Genomic DNA, 23,974 nt, shown 5'->3' on the forward strand with positions numbered 1-23,974 from the left:
GCGCCACTTGCAACGCCCGCGCTCACCGCGCTCGCTCACACTGAGCCCGCGCGCGCCGGGCCCGCTCACGCCGCGCCGCTCGCCGCGCCACTGACAATGCCCGCGCTCACCGCGCTCGCTCACACTGAGCCCGCGCGCGCCGGGCCCGCTCACGCCGCGCCGCTCGCCGCGCCACTTGCAACGCCCGCGCTCACCGCGCTCGCTCACACTGAGCCCGCGCGCGCCGGGCCCGCTCACGCCGCGCCGCTCGCCGCGCCACCTGCAACGCCCGCGCTCACCGCGCTCGCTCACACTGAGCCCGCGCGCGCCGGGCCCGCTTACGCCGCACCGCTCGCCGCGCCATTTGCAACGCTCGCGCCCGCCGCGCTCACTTACGCTGAGTCCGCTCATGCCGGACCAGCTCACGCCGCGCCGCTCGCAGTGCCACTCACTGCGCCCATTTACGTGGGGCACACACTTGCCGCACCCGCGCATGCCACGCACGTCGGAGTCACACACGCCGAGACCACACACGCCGGGCCCGCTCACGCTGTGTACATGTACGCTGCGCCTACGCACGCTACACCGTCTACGTCATGGCAACCGCCATTAACCACGCATTCGTATGCTGTGCCGCCGACGATGCCTGTTCACGCCATGCTGGCGCAGCTTGCTGCGCCAGCCGGTGAACGTACACCCCATCGGATAGGTACCACTGAAGCCATGGACGTTGCAATGGAGACGTCACCGGTGGCTCAGGGACCACTGCCAACACTACCGACGCAGTCTCCTAGATATCCAGTGGCCCAGTCGCACATCCCTGTGGGCCGCTTCCCATCTCCGCCCCAGAGGGCCCAAAAAAGGAGCATGCCATCCGTCTCTCCAAGTTCACCTAGGGAGTCGGGACAGGCAGCTCCCACCTACGCACGAACAGTGCATACGCCACCTTCGACTGCCGCCTCAATGAGTGCTGCGCCACCCGTCGGGCACTCAACTAGCCCGACTACCGCTCCACCTACATCCACTGTGAATGCCACCACTCCGGGCTCAACTGCCGAAGGAGCCACTCAAGCACAAACACAGATGCCGAGGCCGTCAAGCAGATACCCGCCTCTCATAGTGGAGGTGCTACCAGACTGGCCAACACACTTCCGGGAGTTGAAAAGGCTACTTGGACACACCCCGAACGGACGCCCCTTTGGCAAGGGCGTCCGCTTTCTACCGCGGTCAGACCAGGAGTTCCGTACCATCCAACACTACTTAGGGCAGCTGGAAAGTGCACTGGGAATCTCGTGGTTCTGCTATTCGTTGCCAGCAGAACGCAGCGTTAAAGTGGCAATACGCGGCCTGCCAGCGAACACGGAACCGGCAATGGTAGAACAGGAGCTGCGCGAGCTCGGGTACACTCCGGAGTACGTGCGGTCGATCCCAGCCCGCCCGGGCAGACCGGGATGCCTAATGTTCGCGCAACTACAGCGCACACCGGGCCTCATCCCTGGCATCTATGAGGTGTGCGAGCTACTCTGTATGCCAGGAATCAAGATTGAGTCGTGGCGCGGGCGCAAAGGACCTGCGCAATGCCACCGCTGCCAACAGTTCCGCCACTCCTCGCACAACTGCCACAGGCCTATTGCCTGTGTGCGCTGTGGCGAAAATCACCCCGCCAGGGACTGCCAACGTCCCAGGGAAGAGCCCCCGACCTGTGCCAACTGCGGCGGGGCACACACGGCAAATAACTCCGCGTGCCCAGTATTTCGAAAAGAGACCCGCAACCGCCGAGCGGGCACTGTGGCGCGCACTACAGCTACAGCTACAGCAACACGCGCTACCACATTCGCTGTCCCTACTGTTTCAACGGAGGTAGACGCTCCCGGCTCACTCATGGCTGCAGCCAATCAACCAAGACAACCGCCGGGAGGTAAGCGTCGCCGAAAGCGCGGTAAGCGCACCCAAACGCGCCAAGAAGAGGCCCCACAGATATCATCTGAGGCGCCGACAATAACATCCACGCAGCCCGCCGGCAGACGTACCACAGCGCCGCCGGCCCAGTCTAAGCCCACCGTGATCGCTGCCCCCGAAGGGGGGACGAAGGCGAAGAGAGTGGCGCCGCAGCCGGCATCTCAACCGGACAGCGGCTACATGGACCCAAGATTTGCCGTAGTCATCAACAGTCTCAACCAAGTGCTGATGGCGATACAGGAGCAGCGTGATCCCGTCCCGCTACTCCTGGAATGCATTGCGGAAATCTGCCGCTACACTGGCTGAACTCCGCATTGCATTCTGGAACGCCGACGGGCTCTCACCAGCCAAGACCCGTCTCTTCAAAAACCTGCTCTCACAGCGTCGAGTGGACATCGGCCTTATAAATGAGACCCACCTCAAACCGGTGAACAAGTTGAAGGTTCCCGGATACTTTGTCTACCGGGAGGACCGCATCTCACCGAATGGGATTGCTTACCGGGGATTAGCAGTCCTAGTCCGACGGTCCGTCATCCACCAAATGCTGCCAGCACCAAGATTGCAGACGTCGTACGCCCTGGGCGTGGAAGTCTGCGTTGATCGCCAACCCATCCGTGTGTTCGCTTACTACAAGTCTCCGCAGGATCGACTTGCGGTCGCTGATGTCCACAATCTGCTGGACTCGCCACTGCCAACCATCATAGCTGGGGACTTCAACGCGAAACACACAGCGTGGAACTCCAATATCGTGTGTCCGGATGGCAGACGCCTCCTAGACGATGCAGACCGCAATGGCTACGAAGTGCTAGGACCAGAGGTTCCGACGCACTACCCTTACTGCGCTGCCCACACTCCAGACGTCATCGACCTAGCTGTCGTCCGCGGCCTCACGGCCACGCCAACGTTAGACGTCATGGACGACCACCTCTTCTCCGACCACCAAACCGTCCTCTTAACGCTACTGAGTAAGCCCATGACGACGACACGACCTTCTCCCAAACAACGCCAGGATTGGCGCATATTTGCCACTCACATGGCAGAGCACTCGCCATACTTCAAAGTGGAGACACCCGAAGACGTTGACCGACTCGCGTCTCAATTCAGCGCGAGTATGTCCCACGCGCTACAAGAGTCCAGACTCGACGCTGCGTCCACCCGCAGGCCTCCCCAACTCCGCCCCTGTCTGCAGGCGTTGATAGAAGAGAAAAGGAAACTGCGCAGGAAATGGCAAACCCGGCGATGCCCTATCATGAGGTCACAGCTCAACGCTCTGGCGGCCAAAATTTCGGAAGCGCTCGAAACCGACGCGACCGAATCTTGGTACGTGACCATCGAGCGAGCCAGCGACGATTGGTCCGGCATCCACCGCCTCTGTCGCCGCCTCTCAGGAACACGCGCTCCGACTAGGCCCCTCCTGGCCAGTGACGGTACCCCACGTTACCGCGCCGAGGACCGAGCTGAGATATTCGCGGACTACCTCGAGAAGCAGTTCCAACCGAATCCGACCACTGATGTGCAGCATGACGACACCATCGAGCGACACATAAAGACATACTTCGAGGCACCAATAGCTCCGACCGAAGACCCCGTCGTGTTCTCCCCTGGACAAGTCCAAAGGATGATTCGACGAACCAAACTCCGCAAAGCACCCGGCCCCGATCGAGTCCCCAACGAGGCCCTGCGTCACCTCCCCCGGCAAGCAATTGCGACACTGACGCAGCTCTTCAATGGAATTCTCCGCACCGGGTACTTCCCCTCAGCGTGGAAACTCGGCCGAGTCATCCTTATCCCCAAGCAAGGGAAGAACATTTTGCAGCCTGGGAGTTACCGCCCTATCACATTGCTATCGACCACCTCAAAAGTCTTCGAAAAACTGCTCCTGCTGCACATCATGCCCCATCTACAACCACGCGACGAACAGTTCGGATTCCGTGCCGAACACTCTACGACACTCCAAGTGACGAGGGTACTGCATCACCTCGCTGCCGCCCACAACAAGCGAGAGCACTCCATCGCAGTATTCCTCGATATGGAAAAGCGTTCGATCGCGTCTGGCACACCGGCCTAGTGTACAAGTTGTCCACGTCTACTACTCCTCGTCGAGTAGTTAAGACTGTGAACACCTTTCTACTGGACAGACGTTTTCAAGTGGCGGTTGAAGACGCCTTGTCCACGGAACGGCCCATACGTGCCGGTGTGCCCCAGGGAAGCTGCCTGTCGCCCGTCTGCTACAGCAGATATACGGACGACATCCCAGTTGCGAACGGCGCCATGCTTGCGCTGTACGCCGACGACGCCGCGTTTATAACCACATCGCTGTCGGGCCGACACGCGGCGATCAAAATGCAGCGCGCACTGGACGCACTTCCCCACTGGCTAGAGACCTGGAGACTCAAGGTCAACGTGGCGAAAACCCAGGCGATCTACATAGGGCGATCCCACCTACCGCCCCCGGTGTCACTAATGGATGAGACTGTCGAATGGTCCCCGACGGCTAAATACCTCGGAGTGACCATAGACAGGAATCTCTCCATGCGACACCACGTGAAAAATGTGGTCACGCAGACGCGAGCCGCACGGAGCCTCTTGCGCCCTGTGCTAGCGTCTCAGCTGCCTCTCCGTGCGAAGCTGGGTATCTACAAAGCATACATCCGCACGCGCCTTACATACGCGGCCCCAGCGTGGTACGCGCTGGTCTGCGAGTCGGGCCGCAAATCGCTACGAGCGCAGCAGTCACTGTCGCTGCGCACAATTACCGCCGCCCCACGCTACGTACGGAACCAGGTCATCTCCAGAGATCTGAACATAGAGAGCCTGGACGACCACATTCGCCGCCTGAGCATCTCAATGTTCGCGCGCGCTGACGGAGCGCGATCCCAGCACCTGCGAGGTATCGCGCCATACCATCGACGTCCGCCGGACGCACGAGGACTGCCACGAGACCTGATCTCCTGAACCCCCCCCGGACATGACCACTTCCTCACTGCTGGCTGACGGGCGCTTGCCGGAGTTTCTCCGGCGAGCTCGACCTCGCTGAGCAGTGGGTGTAGCACCACCAGGATTTACCACTCTGCCACAGTTCCGCAGATCGCCCGCGATACCTGCGAGCTCGATCGCGATGCGGCAAGATAGCACCGGATCTGAAAAACCCGGTGTTGACACCACGGACCTAAACAGGTCCCACCCAGCGCCCCGCCTGTCGTTGCAGGCGGCGTCGAGCATCACAGAGAGGGGCCAACGCCCCGATCACTGTTACCCCGTGACCCGTGGGGGTTACCGTGGAAGACCCGATCGTTCGAAAACGACACTTTGCAATTGCACGTTGTAGAGTCAACATCTCCTGAGGATGCTCCGGTTTCGGGGTGAAACGTACGTAGAGAGTATTTTGTCGGACCTGGGTGACGTTGTCGCATGGGTTCGCCGAATTTTCGCGGATGATAGCAAAATAAATAAATCATTATATAATCATGATGAACTTCCGCAAAGTAACGCCTGCTTCTATCCAATACCTAAAATTGCTGCTACCGTCCAAACCAGCTTTTACTTTACAAAGCCATCACGGTCCAAACTCTATAATTGGCTTCCGTACTTACCTATACGAGAGGTCTGTATAGGTATAACAGGCCCATATTAGATACTAGAGAGAAGAGAGAGAAGATCACGTGAACAAAGTGACCTAAAGACGTAATAGTTAGTGAAAGACTAAGATTAAGTTATTGGACATTATCTTAGTATAATAATAATCTAATATATAAAATTCTCGTGTCACAGTTTTCGTTGCCATACTCCTCCGAAACGGCTTGACCGATTTTGATGATTTTTTTTGTGCATATTCAGTAGGTCTGAGAATCGTCCAACATCATTTTTCAAACCCCTAAATCCTAGAGTAGGGTAGCGGTAGGGTAGGGGTAGGGTAGGGTAGTGGTAGGGTAGGTTTATGGTATAGGGATAGGGTAGGGGTAGGGTAGCGGTAGGGTAGTTGTATGGTAGGGGTAGGGTAGGGGTAGGGGTAGGATTAGGGTAGTGTAAGGTAGGGATAGGGAAGAAGTGCAAATAAATAAATTAATAAGTCAAAGCGAAGCTTGAGCGGGTCCGCTAGTATATTATAAGTTTAGGTTAAAGTTGAATTACTAATTAGTCACATAAGTAGGCTAGATCGTAATTTTATGAAGTACCAAATTGGTATTTTACAATAGAGAAAAAAAAAAGATATTTAGCTGACACGCCGGAAGCGTTATCATCAAGTTTCTGATCCGAACAGCTCACATGTTAACTGTCCTTCCATCATCAGTGTTTCCTGCCTCGTATGATTTGTGAACCTTCATAGAAAGAATTGACGGAGATTTTTTTTTAAACCAGGCAAGTGCGAATCGGAGTCGCCCACTGAGGTTGTATTTAATATTATAAACGCGAAAATTTGTATGGATGTTTGTTTGGATGTTTATTTGGATATTTGTAGGGATGTTTGTTTGGATGTTTGTTTGAATGTTTGTTTTGATGTTTGTTACTTTTTAACGCCGCACCTACTCATTCGATTTGGCTGAAATTTTGAAATGGAAATAGAATTTACTCTGGATTAACACATAGGCTACTTTTTATTCCGGAAAACTCCATGGTTCCCGAGATATTCGTGAAAAACTAAATTTTATGCGGACGATGTCGCGGGCGTCCGCTAGTCTTAGATAATTCAGAATTATCTTAGATACAGGCATACTAATGGGCCAGTGAAGGTATCTACTACCTCCACTGGCTCATTTTATTCGTGAACACAGATAAGATGATTTACCAGTGGAGATGACATCAAAGAGTAGAGTGGCTAAATGAAGGCTCTGGGAGGTGTCTCGTATATATTTAAGATTATCTATTTGTATAATATCCGAGACACTACTCGAAGCTGGAGCGACTAATAAAGAGTCTAGATCGATAAACATCGCGACTTCTACACAATCAGAATAATACAATAAAGAAAATATACCTACGGCACAACGTTCTCAACTATCTTAATGTACAAATCTGAACGAAGTGAGATCACTGATCGCATATCAATTAGTTAAACTGCGCAGTGTTCAGTGCTCAGTCCTCAGTACTCAGTACTCAGTACTCAGTGCTCAGTGCTCAGGCACGCTCAGGTCAAGAGAGACCCTGACCGCGCGTTACGGCACGGGTTAAAAATACCATCGCAGATGAAAACATATTGTGTCACCAAATGCTTGCGTTAGGCATGCGCTATTTATAATGGCGCGCTATAGCTATACTATTTATTTAACGCAGCGTACGGTGACTTGAAGAACATTTTTAAGCGTAGACGAACATCCACTAATTGAAGAACATTTTTAGGCGTAGAAGCTCATCCAATAAAACTCAACAACTTGTAAAGCTGATATAGCAAATAGATCACATAGTTCACTGAATTGTTAGTGTCTCAAATTGCTGGAAAGGCGACCCCTCATTGAAAAGCGAAGTGTTTATCTATCGACCTCTCATTAGGTAGGTGCTCTTTGCGATATTCTTAATTGGCTCAGATCTGGTATGGATGGTAGGCATCGGTCATGACAAGTAACCACTTAATCGGCAAAGACGTACGGCCACGTGATTTAGAGTACCGGTATGATGCTGCGTAGCCTCTACCAAGTAAACCTGCTTCTATTCTAGAGTTTTTTTTAATTCTTTGCAAGTTAGCTAATGGTAGTGATGATGCAATCTAAGATGGAAGCGGGCAAACTTGTTAGGAGTAGAAAGAAATCCACACACCTTTAGGTTTCTACAAAACATCGTACCGGAACGCTAAATCGCTTGGCTGTACGCCTTTGCCGGTAGGATGGTAACTAGCCACGGGCGAGGCCTCCCACCAGACCTGGACCAATTTAGAAAATCTCAATTGGACCCAGGACCTCCGTCTTGTAAATCCACCGCGTATAATATAATATAATCCACTGCACCACGGAGGCCGTCAAAACTACATCGTAACATAACAGTAGGTAAGATCACTGCCAAGCCTTCAACTATATCGTGTTGCCTCGTGCCGACTCTAAGTGGCGCGACTTGGTTCCGTGGCGCGAGCTGTTTCCATTAAGTCTTTAGTCTGTGGCGCTCTCGAGCGGGAGCTACTGGTGTTACAAGCCGCCATGACAGTGTTCTGGTTATCTGGTGGTCATGGTGGTGGTCGATCCGCCAAATCTCTTGTGGAGTAATCTTTCTCGGATTATTCTTAGTTAGTTGGTGAAAATCTCTTTCTGTCTCGAGTAGTGAACTCTGTTTTATTTTGGTTACATTTTGGCTTCATTTGTTAATTAAATTGTCCTGACAAATATTGTAAACCTTTGTTCAACATTGGTTTTCTTATTTTTAATCCAATTCGGAGTAGTTTTGCTAACTATGTTAAATTCGTCGGATATCCGTAGGTCGAAGCGGTGGACGCGCGCCGACGCGTCGCGGCTGCCAGCGCAATTAGCCACAGTGTCTCAGCGATTGTTTACGCCATCTTGGTTTATTCAGCCAGTGCCCAGTTCACGCCACACTTATCCGGAATAAGCAATTGGTGTTTTATTACAAGAGAAGGGATTACAAGACCATCATTTTACACCGTATAGGTTTTATTTCAAGGTTTACAGAGCAATTATGTATTTAGAGCTGGCCCGGCATAAAAATGATCACTGATCGAATCTTGATCCGATTACATATAAGAACTTTTTGAAAGTAAGTGATTTGCTAACTAAGGCTAACTACTGAATCAACACGGTAGCGCCTATCCCCTAAATAACCTCTTTTATGGGAACCAAATATGCACACAAAGGTCGTCAAAAAAGATTATTTGAGCAAGTATGTACTCCTTAAAGATTACTAACTTTTAATAATAATAGTGACCGGAATCTATGGGTTAACGCGCTCTCTGAGCCACGGACTTACCGATCCACCAACTTAACAATCTCAGTCTAATGTCTATTTACTATAATAACTGTTTGAAAGTAAAACGCGGAAGCCCCTAAGCCCTAAATAACCTCTTTTATGGGAACCAAATATGCACACAAAGGTCGTCCAAAAAGGTTATCAGAGCAAGTATGTACTCGATGCGGGCCCGGCGCTGGCACCGCATCAAAGTGATCACTGATCCGATCAGGTGTGAACAGTGCGCCACTGATGAGTTACGAGTTACAACTATGATATGTATTGGCTCGTAAATCTTTGATATGACACGATTAACCACCTTCGCCGTTCTATCAGAACTGCTTGACATCGCAGAGATCTGCACCGCTACATCGTAGATATTCCTCGGGTTTAGTTCCTCTTTCCTTATACTCAATAATATGGGTATCAGGCTTAGACCCTACAATATGGGTATCAAGTCAAGAGTGAATAGGCATCTTCTAGGCAAGCGCGTTCCACCATAGGCTGCATCATCGCTTACCATCAGGCGTGATTGCAGCTAAGCGCTTGCATATATATATATATATACAAAATATATAAAAAAAATCATTGGACAGGTTTCCTGATCTATGCAGATCAGGGAATTTGCCCAATGATTCAGTTCATCAATTCGTCTACCGTGACATGACAAAAACTATCTACATCACTATCGCAGTTATTATGTAAGAATAGTGTATCAATCAATCAATCAAAGCCTTTATTACTTCTTAACAATAAATTACATAGTAATTTAAAGTTTAATAGTAATTTAAATTTATCCTATACCATTTGTGTTAGTGTGTTAGTTTATTAATATTTAACAATATTGCGTGTACATTTTTTTTTACAATTGTTTGTTCTTAAATAAGTGTTAGAAGGTTATAATTGTTACGTATGTTAGTATAGTACTTAATAATTATGTTAAGAATCCCTCACTGGGTATAGGCCTCCTCCAGCTGATACATTTTATTCATTCTGTTCTATGTTGAAAAATAATTTGTTAGTTATGTAGGTTTGCCATCCATACGTAGATAATATTATAAGTTGATTCGTATAATTTGACTTTATTTGTATTAATAGTAGAATAGTGTATATCTACTATTAATACAAACTTGCAATATAATTAATTTGGAATTTTTGAGTCTTGAAAAAAATAATTAAATGAACAATTAGAAGAACGAAAAACTCAAATGTCACATCTCGAACCCAGGACCTCGTCATCTGGAGCCGAACAGGTTAACCACTAGACCAACGAGGCAGTCGCCTCTTGCTCAATTAGTTGAATATTTGAAACAATCGTAGCACGCTTGATGAGCGTGTGCGAAATACGACTAAGTATAATATCTAATATTAGCGGACGCACCGCGGTTTCATTCGCGTAGTTCCCGTTGCCGTGAGAGTACGGGGATAAAGTATAGCCTATGACACTCACAAATAACAAGGCTTTCTAATGGTAAAAGAATTTTCAAAATTGATTTAGTAGATTCAGATAGTACCCCCTACAACTTTACCTCTATAAAATTCAAAATTAATTTATTTCAAATAGGCTTAGTTTATAAGAACTTTTGAAACATCAAGTTATGTCATGATTTAATGGTGGTAAGTAAAGTCGAATACTTAAAATTAAAGTTACGAGGGTTCCAAAGCGCCTTGGTCCGAGAAGAGCCCACAACAAACTCTAAGCCAAGGTAATAAATAAAATACTTGCGGACCCGGTCTAGCTTCGCTTTGAATTAAGTGCACTTCTTCCCAATCCCTACCCTACCCTACTGCTACCATACCCCTGCTCTACACCTACCCAACCTCTACCCTTAAGACCTATTGAATATGCATATAAAATTTCATAAGAATCGGTCTATCCGTTTCGGAGGAGTATGGGAAGAAACATTGTGACTTTAAATACAAGATTAGAATAGATAGGTCCGTGAAGTATATGGCAAATTATGGTCATATTGTACGGTACGAGTATAAGGGTCCTTTGTGTGTGTGCGTGGCACGGGTCGTGACGTCACGCGTGCGTCATCGAGTAAGTAGGTCGCGGCTGCCGCCCCGAGGAATGTGCCGACCGCTACTAACTACCCGACAACTAGGAAGCGTTGCAAAGCGCTGTAAAAATACTCTGATCGTTCTGGTAAGTGTACTTAGCCCATATGTTTGTATGTTTGTTACGCAATCACACAGAAACTAAGCTATATTTGGAAGGACTGATGAATGGATGGAGGAACAATTTGGATGTTATTTGGCACGCTTTACCTGGATTAGTTAATCAAGCAAAAGTAGATTCATCATTATCAACCCATGTTCGGAACACTGCTGAGCACGAGTCTCCTTTCAGGATTAGAGGGCTTAGGCCAATAGTCCACCACGCTGCCAATGCGGATTAGCAGACTTCACACTTAGAGAATTAAGGAAATTCTCAGGTGTCCAGGTTTCCTCACGATGTTATTCCTTCATTGAGACACGTGATATTCTTAAAATGCACATACTCGTAACTGAAAGGTAGGAGGGACATGTCCCGGACCGGATTCGAATCTACGTCCTTCGAATCGAAGACAGAGGTCATATCCACAAGTCTATCACGGCTCTACCCTACGACGAACCCCGCGGTATTTAATTTCTTAAAAAATGCACATAACTGAAAAGATGGAGGTGCATGCCCTGGACCGGAGTCGAACCTACGCCTTTCGAAGTCGGAGGCAGAGGTCATATGGGCTATTATGGCTATTTCTGTATATTAATAACAAAACTAAATAACTGTAGATACTACGGACTTTCCAAAGTGTTCCAAGATGTTGTATAATAAGTCAATTCTCTGGGTATTCCGGCATGATGAGGCGTAAAGAGTCCTTTGTCAGGCGCGCATTGAGGCTGCGTGACCTACTCACCCGACGACTCTGTGACGTCACGCCTTTGTTACAGCGACGAGCACTGAATCATTCAGGTATACCTTGTACAACGGTAGGAGCATAGCAACGCATTTATAGATGTCTTTTTAGACGCGGAAAAATTAAAAAAAAAATATATATTACACTTTATTTAAGGCTATTTTTTTTTTTTTTTAATTTAGTGTAAGTAAGAATTTTGTGCTCGATTATTATTATTATCCATTTAAATATCGATTAAACTAAAAAATCACTTAGCTGGCAACACTGTTCATGTTCGTGTCTTCAAAAATGTCATACAACAACTATAATATTGTGAAACTTATTTTTTGGGGAAAGTTATAGCAAACCGATAAAGTAATTTATTTATTATTAAACAAAAATTATCAAGTATTTTTTAGTTTTATGTAAAGTGTGGGACGGAGACGAAAGGCCTGGGCCGGGAATGGTCATACCCCTTTCTTGTTTTAGTGGTTTTATGATGGATCTTTTAATAGAGAATGCGTTCAACCATAAGACATTTTTGCTGAAAATAAACAGAAATACGTGCAAAAACTTCGTTCTATACAGTGGAGGGTCTACCAACACTGCGGTTTCCGGGTGCGCGATTCCAGCACCTGAGTATCCCAACGTCCAACCATATTTCCTCTGTGCGTCCAACGGGTCTTTATATTATAAATATGCCCCGCCCACTCCAATTTTGACCCGTTGCACTTGGAGTAGGTACTCGTATGTCGATACAAATAACTTTGGTCTTCGAATGAACCTCCTTATTTTATAATTTCGTTAGTTTTATTCATAAAACTCCCGTGGTTTTTATCGTAGTATTACCACAGTAGATATAACAAGGTATTACCGACAACTTACGATCCTATGACCCTTAGTCATGAACTTATACCATGAGTAACTTGCTTAATATCCATGGCCGTTTCAAAGTGTATAAATAAGCAAGTAAATTTTCGTCATTTCCCGTTGAGTGACTTTAAAGCTTTTCATATTAGATGGATACTCATTTGGCCATTTGAATCCAGAAGCTCTCGAATTTAAACTAAGGTATTTCCAACAGTACCACCAGGCGAATTCACTATCCTTGACCTAAGCAGTGCTAGTTGACATATTACGAAATTGAGGTATGTAACATATGTCATCCAGTACTCTGGTGGATATTATACAGTATGTGCGAGTAGATGACATTTTGTCCATTGACTTGATGTTTATTTTAATAGGTTATTAATAAACTAGCTGACGCCACGCGGTTTCACCCGCGTGGTTTCCGTTCCCGTAGGAATACGGGAATAATATATAGCCTATAGCCTTCCTCGATAAATGGGCTATCTAACACTGAAAGAATTTTTCAAATCGGTCCAGTAATTCCTGAGATTAACGCGTTCAATCACACAAACAAACATTCAAACTCTTCAGCTTTATAATATTAAGTATAGATACCAAAATACTGTGTTCCTCCGTCCGCATTTTGCCACAGAATAGCGAGATGCCGTGAAAAACGGCATCCTTTAGTTGTCAACGTCCAGTCAACCCGCACAAAACGTTTTGCGTCAACTTTCCTAATAAGAACTGCTAAAATATGGAATGCCCTTCCGGCGTCAGTGTTTCCTGCCATTCTAGGCAAGCACGCTTCATCTTAGGCACATATTTTTACTGTGTTTTAGGCCTCATCATTGCTTTTCATCAGGCTTGATTGTGGTCAAGCGTAAGCCTACATAAAAAATAAATGGTGAATAGGCCAGTTGAGTGGACGTGAGATTAATTATCATTTAATTAGCGTAATTATCAATGAACAATAATTCATTGACAACACAACTTCAATACTGATTAGCGCGTGAATAATGCCACGTCATACGTATAATTTATTCTGTGATAAGGAGAGACAGTGCCAAGTCTAGTTAAATATTACTTGTAATCAAATTATAGTTGTGACCTCATAAATGTAGAATATTGGCCGCTACTATGTTTCAGTTTGTATTGCAAATGTTGCCAAGAAAAATTAATTTACGATATAGTTTATTATTACTAAATAGATGTTTCGTATTTTCCAAGATTAAGGCTTTATTAATCTATACAAGCTATTCGCCACGGCTTCGCATGGGATCTGCAGAGTAAAGCTTTATGAGATTACTGTGTGTGATTCAGGAGTGTAGCTACCACCGTATCAGCCGTATCAATGATACGGGGCCCCCGGACTACAGGGGCCCCTTACGTGTAAAAGCAAAAATTAGTAAAATAATATGTTATCCACAATCTCACTTAATTTGGTGCTTCCCGAAAAAAAACAAATAATTTGAAAATAAATACCCGACTACCTAACCTGCTCGCACCTATTAGTCACCCGTCTCGCGTATTTTGATGAGATATACTATTTTGACATCATTGAATTTGATACCCATATTGCAATATAAAAAAAAAATGTTTTTTTAGTCTATAGCGTCTCATAGTAGTCTTTTTGGTTTAACCCCTATTTTCACATACTTAGAAATCCTGTAGTATAGACTAATCATAATATTAGTATCTACATAGCACCCGTGCGAAGCTGGGGCGCTATGTAGGGCGGGTCGCTAGTATAAAAAAAAAACAACGCGCATAGAAGATATTTCCTATTTTGTCATTGGACGTCGGAACGCCATATAAACTGTTGTTCCGTCAATATTATTGGCACAAAAAATCCTTGTACTAATATATTGTCCAGTCGCGACCCAGTTCAGCGCAATGACGCACATTGGTTTAGTGAATGTGTTGTCACAGTCCACAGACGACGCACCGTTGGAACAACACCGCCTGTTGTTTTAACACTTCTGTTGCGTATTGATTAGAAAGTGCTCCTTTGCTACAGTTGATATACAATGAATCATCATTAACCACCCATATTGTTGTACCCATTTTTGACAGCCTCCGTGGCGCAATGTTAAGCGCAGTAGATTTACAAGATGGAGGTTCTTTCTTTTTATTCTTTAAGTAAGTGATAATGCAATCTAAGATGGAAGCGAGCTAACTTGTTTGGAGGAAGGTGAAAATCCACACTTCCTTCGGTTTCTACACGACATCGTACCGGCCTCCCACCAGCCAAAAGTTGATATACAATGAATCATCATTAACCATCCATATGGTATGCGAGTTGATTTACAAGATGGAGGTTCTGAGTTCGATTTCTGACTGAATCGATTGAGGGTTTCTTAATTGGTCCGTCTGGCTAGTGAGGGACTTCAGCCTTGGCTAGTTAACACCCTACTGATAGATACAGTATTATACCTACTGGTAGATTTAGCTTTCCGGTTAGATGTCGTGTAAAAACCTAAAGGGGTGTGGATTTTCATGTTCTTCTCAGAATGATAGGGGTTAGGCTAATAGTCCACGACGCTTGGAGAATTAAGAAAATTAATTAATTAGGTGTGCAGGTTTGATGTTTTTCCTTCACCGTTTGAGATACGTGGTATTTAATTTCTTAAAATGCACATAACTTAAAAGTTGGAGCGTGGCCACGGTCGAAGCCTCCCACCAGCTACACCTGGACTAATCAGGAAAATCTCAATAGGACCCAAGACCTCCGTCTTTCAAATCCACCGCGCATACCACTCACCCGCGCACCACGGAGGCCGTCGAATATCATCAGTTTCAGTAGTGATGAGCGTATAGATGCGTCAGGTTGAATGTACACCGGTAGATCACAAAGGCTGTGACGTCACAGCACGCGACGTACGAGTGAGACGGCGCGGAACTTACATAATCATTACTCATTTGCTGTTGCTATCTATTTGTACCAGAGGCTGTTAAATTGATCGTGTGGAGAGCCACTCAATGGCAGACGATTGTGACGTCACGGCGCTGTGGCGATTACATGCGATCACTTTGTTGCTCGTGACCCTTATGATTTGTGCCCAGTGGCGGATTTACCCTAAGGTCCAGTGGGCCCTGGACTAGAGCGGCTAGATTCCAGGGACGGCCAATTCGTGACAAATATATATGTATATATGTCGGTTAAAAAAAATCTAAAAAAGCTGTCTCTTATCTTTTTTATGGTAAACAAATTTGTGCTAAAATAATGTATTATTTGCGCAGGTTCTTTTTTTATTCTTTAGTAAGCCCCTGACTGCAATCTCACCTGCAGGGTCATTATGTAACTCGGTGAACGCTTTAAAATCACAGTCACGACAACAAATGACAGCGATTTTTCGTTTTTGCGATCATGTAACACACATCTCCCACCGAAATGACGTCATCTTGGATCGTTCTCTGTCACGGTCACTTGTAGGGATTTATCCAAGTTATAACGCAGTTTTTACGTATCGATAGTCAGTTTAAGCGATTATGTAAGCATAATGATCATAGAACTGGGTAACACAGAAGTTGTCAAAGTCAATCGCTATAGAAACTAATACCGAGCAGTGTTTTAATAAAGTTTACTTGACGCCTGTGATTCAATAATTACAAATAAAAGTACTTTTAGGATTTTTTTGAATTTTGTACTATATCTTGTAACTAAGGTATTAGTTTGTAAGTCAATAAAATCAGAATTAGAAAAGTTTTTCATGTAAAATATGACGAAAGTTGAGAATATATAGTAGGTACCTACCTACATACTTATTTCATAAAGCAGAATTACAGTTTTAGAGTTAGTTGAAGTGAATTTAATTAATTGTGTTATTTTTGTAGTGTTTACCGACATTGCCATGTACAATACAATGCATGTAGCATTTGTATTGTACGCGGAAACGGAACGAAAAAGATGTCTTTGTCGAGTTCATTGCAAAACTTTCGTGTCGCGATACCAGCAGGTTTTAGAAGAAATACAAAGTCTTCGAACAACTGCTGTTCGCAATGAATTAGAGATAAGTAAGTTATATGAATGAATGAAGGAATTTTCTTCATTCTCTGCGTTGAGCAAGTGACGTGGACTATGGGCCTAACCCCTCTCATTCTGAGAGGAGACTCGAGCTCAGCAGTGAGCCGAATATGGTATTTTTATATGGTGAGCTTCCATCATAGGATAAGTTGGTTTAAGATTTGGAGTAGGCTTATTCAGTACTAGCAGACACACCATAGTTTGACCGGTGTAGTTCCCGTTCCTGTGGGAATATGGGGTAGCACAGAGTAATACGGGCTATATTTTATATAGCCTATATTACTCTGTGCTGTAGCTTACCGATGGTGAAAGATTTTTTATAATCAGTCCAGTAGTATTTGTGTTAGATTGTAAGAAACAAATAATATTATCTAAAGATCGGTCACTGTCATCCTAAGAACCTAAAATAAACCATTGAATATTATTTACAGGTCTTGGCAGCTTTAAACTTTTATGCCAATGGATCATACAAATGGCTTTGTGATGGCTAAGGCATCTTTTAGCAAATGCCTACATGAAGTCGCTGACGCTCCTGAATACCCCAGCTGTTTAAAAAAAATGTGTTAAGTTCCCTTTGCATTAAACACAAAATCATTATAAATAAGTAAGTATGAAACTAACTTATAGCACAGTATGAAACTAACATAACCTATTCATTATATTTTTAGTTTTTTTTTTTCTAAGACTCAACTAATTTGTGTTCACTACCACACTGAATCTTTCATAGGTTGATTTTGCATAAAAACTTATTTGCAAAATGAGATTGATTATTGATTGAGATTAATAAATAATACACAGAGTGCTTATTCATATCACAGGATGTTACTGTAAATAGACATATACCCAGGTGCCTAATCTAGATTAACATCTACTTACAGATTTATGAAAAAATTTGGATTGCCCGGGTATTAGGGCGCATTGATTGCACCCATGTGACAATAGTTCGGCCTACAAGCCAAGAGCTACTAGGAGGCTAACAATTAGAATTGAATAAAAGCATGGTACCTCCTTTTATTTAAACATTAACTTATTTATATATTGTCAATTAATATTTCAGATATGTGATGCCAATCTAATAATAACATAGTGGATGCTCAATTTGGTGGTGCATCTTATGACTTGTATATATGGCACCAGTGCAATAAGACCACTTGAGGAAAACCTGCCCAATAGGGACCGCTGTTGGTTGTTAGGTAAGCTGTTGCTTAGGTATAACTGTCAGTTAATGAAACTACAGGATCCAAATATAAATTATATACTATAAATTATATATAACTGTTACTTTTATGTAGGCAAAATACATAATACATTGCAATACACACTTCAATTCTTTCAGGTGACCAATGTTTGCATGATGACCCCCATCTTGGGAGCTGCTCCTAGATCCCATGAAGATATGCACAACATTGCTGTGTCAGAAATACGGTGGAGCCTTGTAGTTGGGTGCATATTGTAAAATGTTTCCTCACTCCAAAACCATGAACTCTGGTTTCCTAAACCCTCAAGCTATGCAGCCGAAGGAGGAGACTTATCACAGGTCAGTATATTATATACCTACTTTATAAGAACTTGTTGGGCAGTACCATGTATACCTACATTATGATTTATTTTTCTAGGAGAATCACTAATAATTTTGAAGAAGTGAAGAGCTTAACAATGTTTCAACCAACACCTAAAGAAGCTTTCACTTGGCTGTTAGATCAAGGGCTGGATACAGAAAACAGTAATCCTTGTGATGGCAGTATTGTCCAAGGATTCCTCACTCAAAACCATGATAACAAGTTGCTAGAACCCTCAAGCTATGCAGACAAAGGACTGGATATATTTTTTCGTGACCAAGCCTTCTGTATAATTATTTATACTTAAACCATACAAAGCACTATCTAGCCCCAAAGTAGGCATACAAAGTAGCTTGTGTTGTGGGTACTAAGATAGTTGATATTATAATATTCATTTACATTTATATACTACCTATAAATACTTATATAATGTATAAATACACACACACTGGAAAAAACCCATGCTCTTCACACAAATATTTTCCAGGTGTGGGAATCGAACCCATGACCGTGGATGCAGGAGCACTACTTACTTCGCCACGCGTATGTGTTTTTATTTTGAAGCAAATTATTAAAGTTGATAATTCAAATTGTAGTCATGTTTTTAATTAATCTATAATTAATTTTTAATTTACATTTTTGTTAAATATTTACCTATACTTCAGTCTATTTTTGTTAGAGGGGGTACCTATATGTGTAAGTAGGGTCGTTTCTTGATTAAATTAAACTAAAGAATGAAAGATATATATTATAACAAAATTTGTCAACAACAATATATCAAGTCTGAATAAAAAATACCAACACAAGTAAATATATTTTTTATTTTTAAGTAATAGATGTTACACAAATATAGAACTACCTGGCCCTACCTGCTTAACATTAAACAACATTGTTTTTAATCAAATCATTATTTATTTATTTCCTACAATGTGGTAGGTACATGTTTTGTTCTTAAAATTATTGAATTGTATAGATAAACAACTAATGTAGTATTCAATTTTTTCTTTTACAATTACTTAAATAATCATCATCATCATCATCATCATCATCATCATCATCATCATCATCATCATCATCATCATCATCATCATCATTATAAACACATATTCGGCTCACTGCTGAGCTCGAGTGCCTACCCGCACTCGGGAGACCCCGCACTGGAAAGCGTGGTTGGTCGGTTGGTTGGATGTTCGCGGCTCAAGGTCGTTGTGCTTGGAGGTCCATGTAAGAGGCCTATGTCCAGCAGTGGACGTCTATCGGCTGATAAGGTAAGGGAAGGCCAATGCCTAACCCCTCTCATTCTGACAGGAGCCGAATATGGGCCAGCATATTTGGATTACATTGGCAGACATCACATATGCAGAGAATTAAGAGAATTCTCTGGTATGCAGGTTTCCTCACGATGTTTTCCTTCACTGTTTGAGACACGTGATATTTAGTTTCTTAAAATGCACACAATAGAAAAGTTGGAGGTGCGTGCCCCGGAACGGGTTCGAACCCACACCCTCCGGAATTGGAGGCAGAGGTCACATTCACTGGGCTATTAGGGATAATAATAATAGTTAAATAATATTTCCTCCTAATAATAGATAATAAAACATATTTTGATGTGCAATTTTACAATACAATTTTCATCTAATACTATGTAATACTGAAATTAACCAAATGATAATAATCATATTCTTTATATACAGTGATGTCATAATTAACTATATTAAATTAAAATGAAATTATATTTGACAATTTTCTCTCATATGCAATGTCATTATTGATAATAATCTTATAAAAAATCTGTTCATTAAATGTTTGTTTAATTCTTTCTTCATGAATCGTTCATAGAGATGAAGGATTCAGAATCACCAATTTTTTCAAGGTGTTTTGCACATCAATGGTGACCAGCGACATGGAGACTTCCATAGTCAGTCCCTGGCACTCAAAGTTTAGAGCCCACATCTTCATGTTGATCTGAAAGGTAGAAAATATTTTTTTATTACATGAACTACATATGCCCCCGGTTTCTTTAAGTAGATCTCATTCCTGTGGGAATATTGAGATAAGAAATGGCCTATGTATTATATCTTGATTAAGAGTTTATATAAATGACAAATCTAGGGGGGGGTTAATTGATATATTTATACCTCAGGTATATTACTTGGTTCTACAATATATTTCTGTGAGATGGTGATAACAAAAATAATACTTTGTTGTATTTATGTTGATCTTCTTTTCAGACGAAGAATGTTTGTGATCCTTTAGTTTCAGGTTAATGAATATTGTTATCATAAACAATACATTATTGTAAATGATAACAATATTCATTATATGTAATATTTAACAAATCAAAATGATGATATTTAACAAATCAAAATGTGCAATATTTATTAAGCTGAACATGTACATAATAAAAGAAAATATAAAGTATAAATTATTATTTGAATTAGCAATTATTATCATTAAGAATTACATACACTGGATTAGGTAATACTATTCATTCATTCATGATTAGACCAATAGTCCACCACTCTGACCCAAAGCGGATTAGCAGACTTCAGATAAGCAGAGAATTAAGAGAATTATCTGGTATGCAGGTTTCCTCACGATGTTTTCCTTCACCATTTGATACATGTGATATTTAATATCTTAAAATGTACACAACTGAAAAGTTGGAGCTGCATGCCCCGGACTGGATACAAACCCACACCCTCTGGAATCTGAGGCAGAGGTTACATCCACTGGGCTATTGCTGTGCTTATGGACCTATATCCCTGGCAAACCCTCTAGTCTATACTCTGCAGCAACTGGGCTTTTATGGGATTAAACTGAGCTCTTTTGTTTTTTGATTTGCCTTATATTTTATCCAGTTTTGTAGGAGATACATATACTTGTAGGATTTAACTTAACTATATATTGTAATTGAAATTTGAATTAATTATTTTAAGTGGCTAGCCTCAATCATCATAAAAAAATTACTAATCAAGGTAGGATTTTATATTTAGCCTTAATGTAACTAAAACAAACACCTACAAATACAAACAATTCTAATACATCTGCATAATGAGACAAAGTTTGATTTTGATTATTTGTCTTGTACTTAATGCTTAGAACTTAAAGGTTACATGGTGCAGGTATAGTTGTGGTTTAAAAAGGCTTGTTAATGCAATATGCTAGTCACAAAAACAAGTATTATGTTAAACTTATAATAGAAAATCATGAATTTCAATTGAATATAATTACTATCTGATGCTCGACAGTTACACCTGCATAGTTCTCACTCTCTTGGGACTACAGGGATAAAATATAGCCTATTACACTCGCAAGTTATGTGAGTTTCTATTGGTGAAAGAATTTTCGAAATCGGTTTAGTAGATCCAGAGATTACCCCCTACAATATCAAAAATTTCCTCTCATCCTCTTTAAAATAATAATATAGAATATAGATATGTGATAACTTACACAACGCCACTGGCAGACGCGAACACGGAAGGTTTATTTAGTAGCCTGACTTTCCAAAGGCCCTCCAAAACAACCCATCGCCAAGTTTGATCCAAGCCAAGGCGATCATTGAGTTTCCCGGACATCTTTATTTGCAAGCGATGAACTTTAATAAACAAAACACTATACAATATACTTTACATATTATCACAACGACCATTAAATTAATCATAGGCAGACGATAAAACTTTGAAGAACTTTCGTGTAGATAATGTTTTATGTAAAAGTGGCCGTTTACTTTGATAAATTAACTATTAACACTAATAAAAATGTATACGATAAAATGATTAATTAATTACTTCTATCGAAAACAAAAAACTAGCAGTAGCAAGTACTTTGATCCAACGAAAACAATTTTTTTATTAATATTTTAATACGGCTTTGTTTACCAACAAAGAAACTATGGCACTTCACTTCACCACAGACAAACAGCAAAATCAAGTATAATACGTATATGTGCAAAAGTATGCCGCACCCGTAGTAAGTAGTACCGGGAAAGGGTGTATTTTATTTAGTCGCATAATGTCGATAAAATTTTGCGCCTAGAACGATATCACTAGGCATTGTGGCTGTCTTTTGTCTTACATAATCGGAATTGCAAAAACACTCTAGTGTTCAATTTAGCTTTGCGTTACACAGTTAGAAGTGATACGTCGAGATACATAATCAGCCTGCTGATGGTAAGTGATGATGCAATCTAAGATAGAAGCGGGCTAACTTGTTAGGCGTAGGATGAAAATCCACACCCATTTTGATTGCTACACCGTACCGGAAAGCTAAATCGCTTGGCTGTACGTCTTTGCCGGTACGGTGGCAAAAAGGCACCCTCCTATCAGATACACCTGAACCAATTAGGCCTCACTCACTCGGCCCAGCCGGGGATCGAATCCAGGACCTCCGTCTCGTAATTCCACCACGCATACCATTGCGCCACAGAGGCCGTCAAATCCCGTTTATTATCGCGGGCGTCGGCAAGTCTATATTTTGATGGCTACTGAGAAAGGGGCGGCTTTTTAGGGGCCTAAAGCGGCCAAGACTACAAATCCGCCACTGTTTATGCCACAAGTACTTAACTACGTTGTTGGTTCCCTACCTTGGTCTAGAAGCATGTGTCTATGGACCACAAGATTCTGGGTTGGAATTTTGGGTCGATCTTATGAAATACTTTTCTTTCTTCTAAGAAATTTTTAGTGATAATCTTATCTAGGAGATGGACAATTTGTTGTCACACCTCTGTGACTCAGAGAATCATTAATAAGATCTGATAGAAGCCGTAAAATAAATCAATTAATAAATTGTTAATATTATCACACCCTAAGCCCGCCCACATCGAATAATTCGCAGTTCATGAACTTCGGGGAATGAAAGTGGAAAATTTTTGTATTTTTTCCACTTCCATAAGCTTTTGAAAAGTAACACTTGCTTCTGTTCAGGATAAACTGTAAAATATATTGGTAAAAGCAGAATTCCATTCTATTAATACTTACAATTTTTGAAATTGAATCAAAGTTTTGGGTGCGAACATCGGCTGTGTGAGTGGTAGCACATGAGAAGAAAGAATAAATAATCATCAGCTTGATACATATTATACCTAATACTATAGCTTGGCAAGTTCGTTGATGACACTCCCGTGGTATGCGGGCGACGGGGGGAAAGACTGCGCGGGTGTGAAATCGTACTTGCGGAGAAGTGAGGTGCATCAGTCGCGGGTTTTTCATTCATCGCTACACGCCCCCCTCGCGCGGGCTATCGGGTGTGTTACGAACGAATTTGCCGAGCTATAGTTCCTATTACTACGCCAGTTTCAGTACCCCCGATTTGTATAAGTAAATGCCAAATTTCACAGTGATCGTTTAAATAGTTGAGGCGTGAAAGAACAACAAACAAATCCACATTCGCCTTTATAACGGCAGTTAGAATGCCATATCAATAACATCAAAAATAAACATTAAAGTGGTATTGGGTGGCGATACAAACAAATAATTTGATGGAATCGTAGCGCGACCGCGTCGCTGGCGCTGCGCCAATGTGGCGGAATACTTTGTTTTTTTGGGGATTTTAAAATGTTTAATAAGATTTACTGAGTGACCTCTAGAATTTAAAATACAGGTTAATATTGGGGTCACTGCTTTGGGAAGAGATTTAGTTGAATAAATTAATAAAAAAAACCGTTCCAGGGCTCCTTTTCAGATATTTATATTGCACAAAACAAAAACAATAACAAAGAAAACAAAAGAAAACATAGAAAACAAGTATGTGCAAAGGCGGTCTTATTGCTTGAAAGCGATATCTACCAGACAACCTTTGGATAAAGGAATTAATGAAATTAAATGTGGGATAGTGCA

At 42.9% G+C, this 23,974-nt stretch overlaps 2 protein-coding genes and 1 long non-coding RNA gene across 4 annotated transcripts in view; 1 reads left to right on the forward strand and 2 right to left on the reverse strand.

Annotated features, from left to right (window-relative positions):
• The window catches only part of LOC112050248 (phosphatidylinositol-3-phosphatase SAC1), a 260,117-nt gene that overhangs the window by 68,156 nt on the left and 167,987 nt on the right, over positions 1-23,974 (forward strand). The window lies entirely within an intron of this gene.
• The window catches only part of LOC128199294 (uncharacterized), a 45,034-nt gene that overhangs the window by 12,929 nt on the left and 8,131 nt on the right, over positions 1-23,974 (reverse strand). The gene's annotated exons all lie outside the window — the stretch shown is intronic.
• Positions 18,939-22,107, reverse strand: LOC128199302 (uncharacterized). Its single transcript, XR_008251966.1, has 2 exons — positions 21,591-22,107; positions 18,939-20,102 (listed from the first exon to the last, which is right to left on the reverse strand). It is a non-coding gene; the product is annotated as an uncharacterized LOC128199302 (long non-coding RNA).

This window comes from Bicyclus anynana, chromosome 2, assembly GCF_947172395.1.
Source record: "Bicyclus anynana chromosome 2, ilBicAnyn1.1, whole genome shotgun sequence".
NCBI classification, from domain to species: domain Eukaryota; kingdom Metazoa; phylum Arthropoda; class Insecta; order Lepidoptera; family Nymphalidae; genus Bicyclus; species Bicyclus anynana.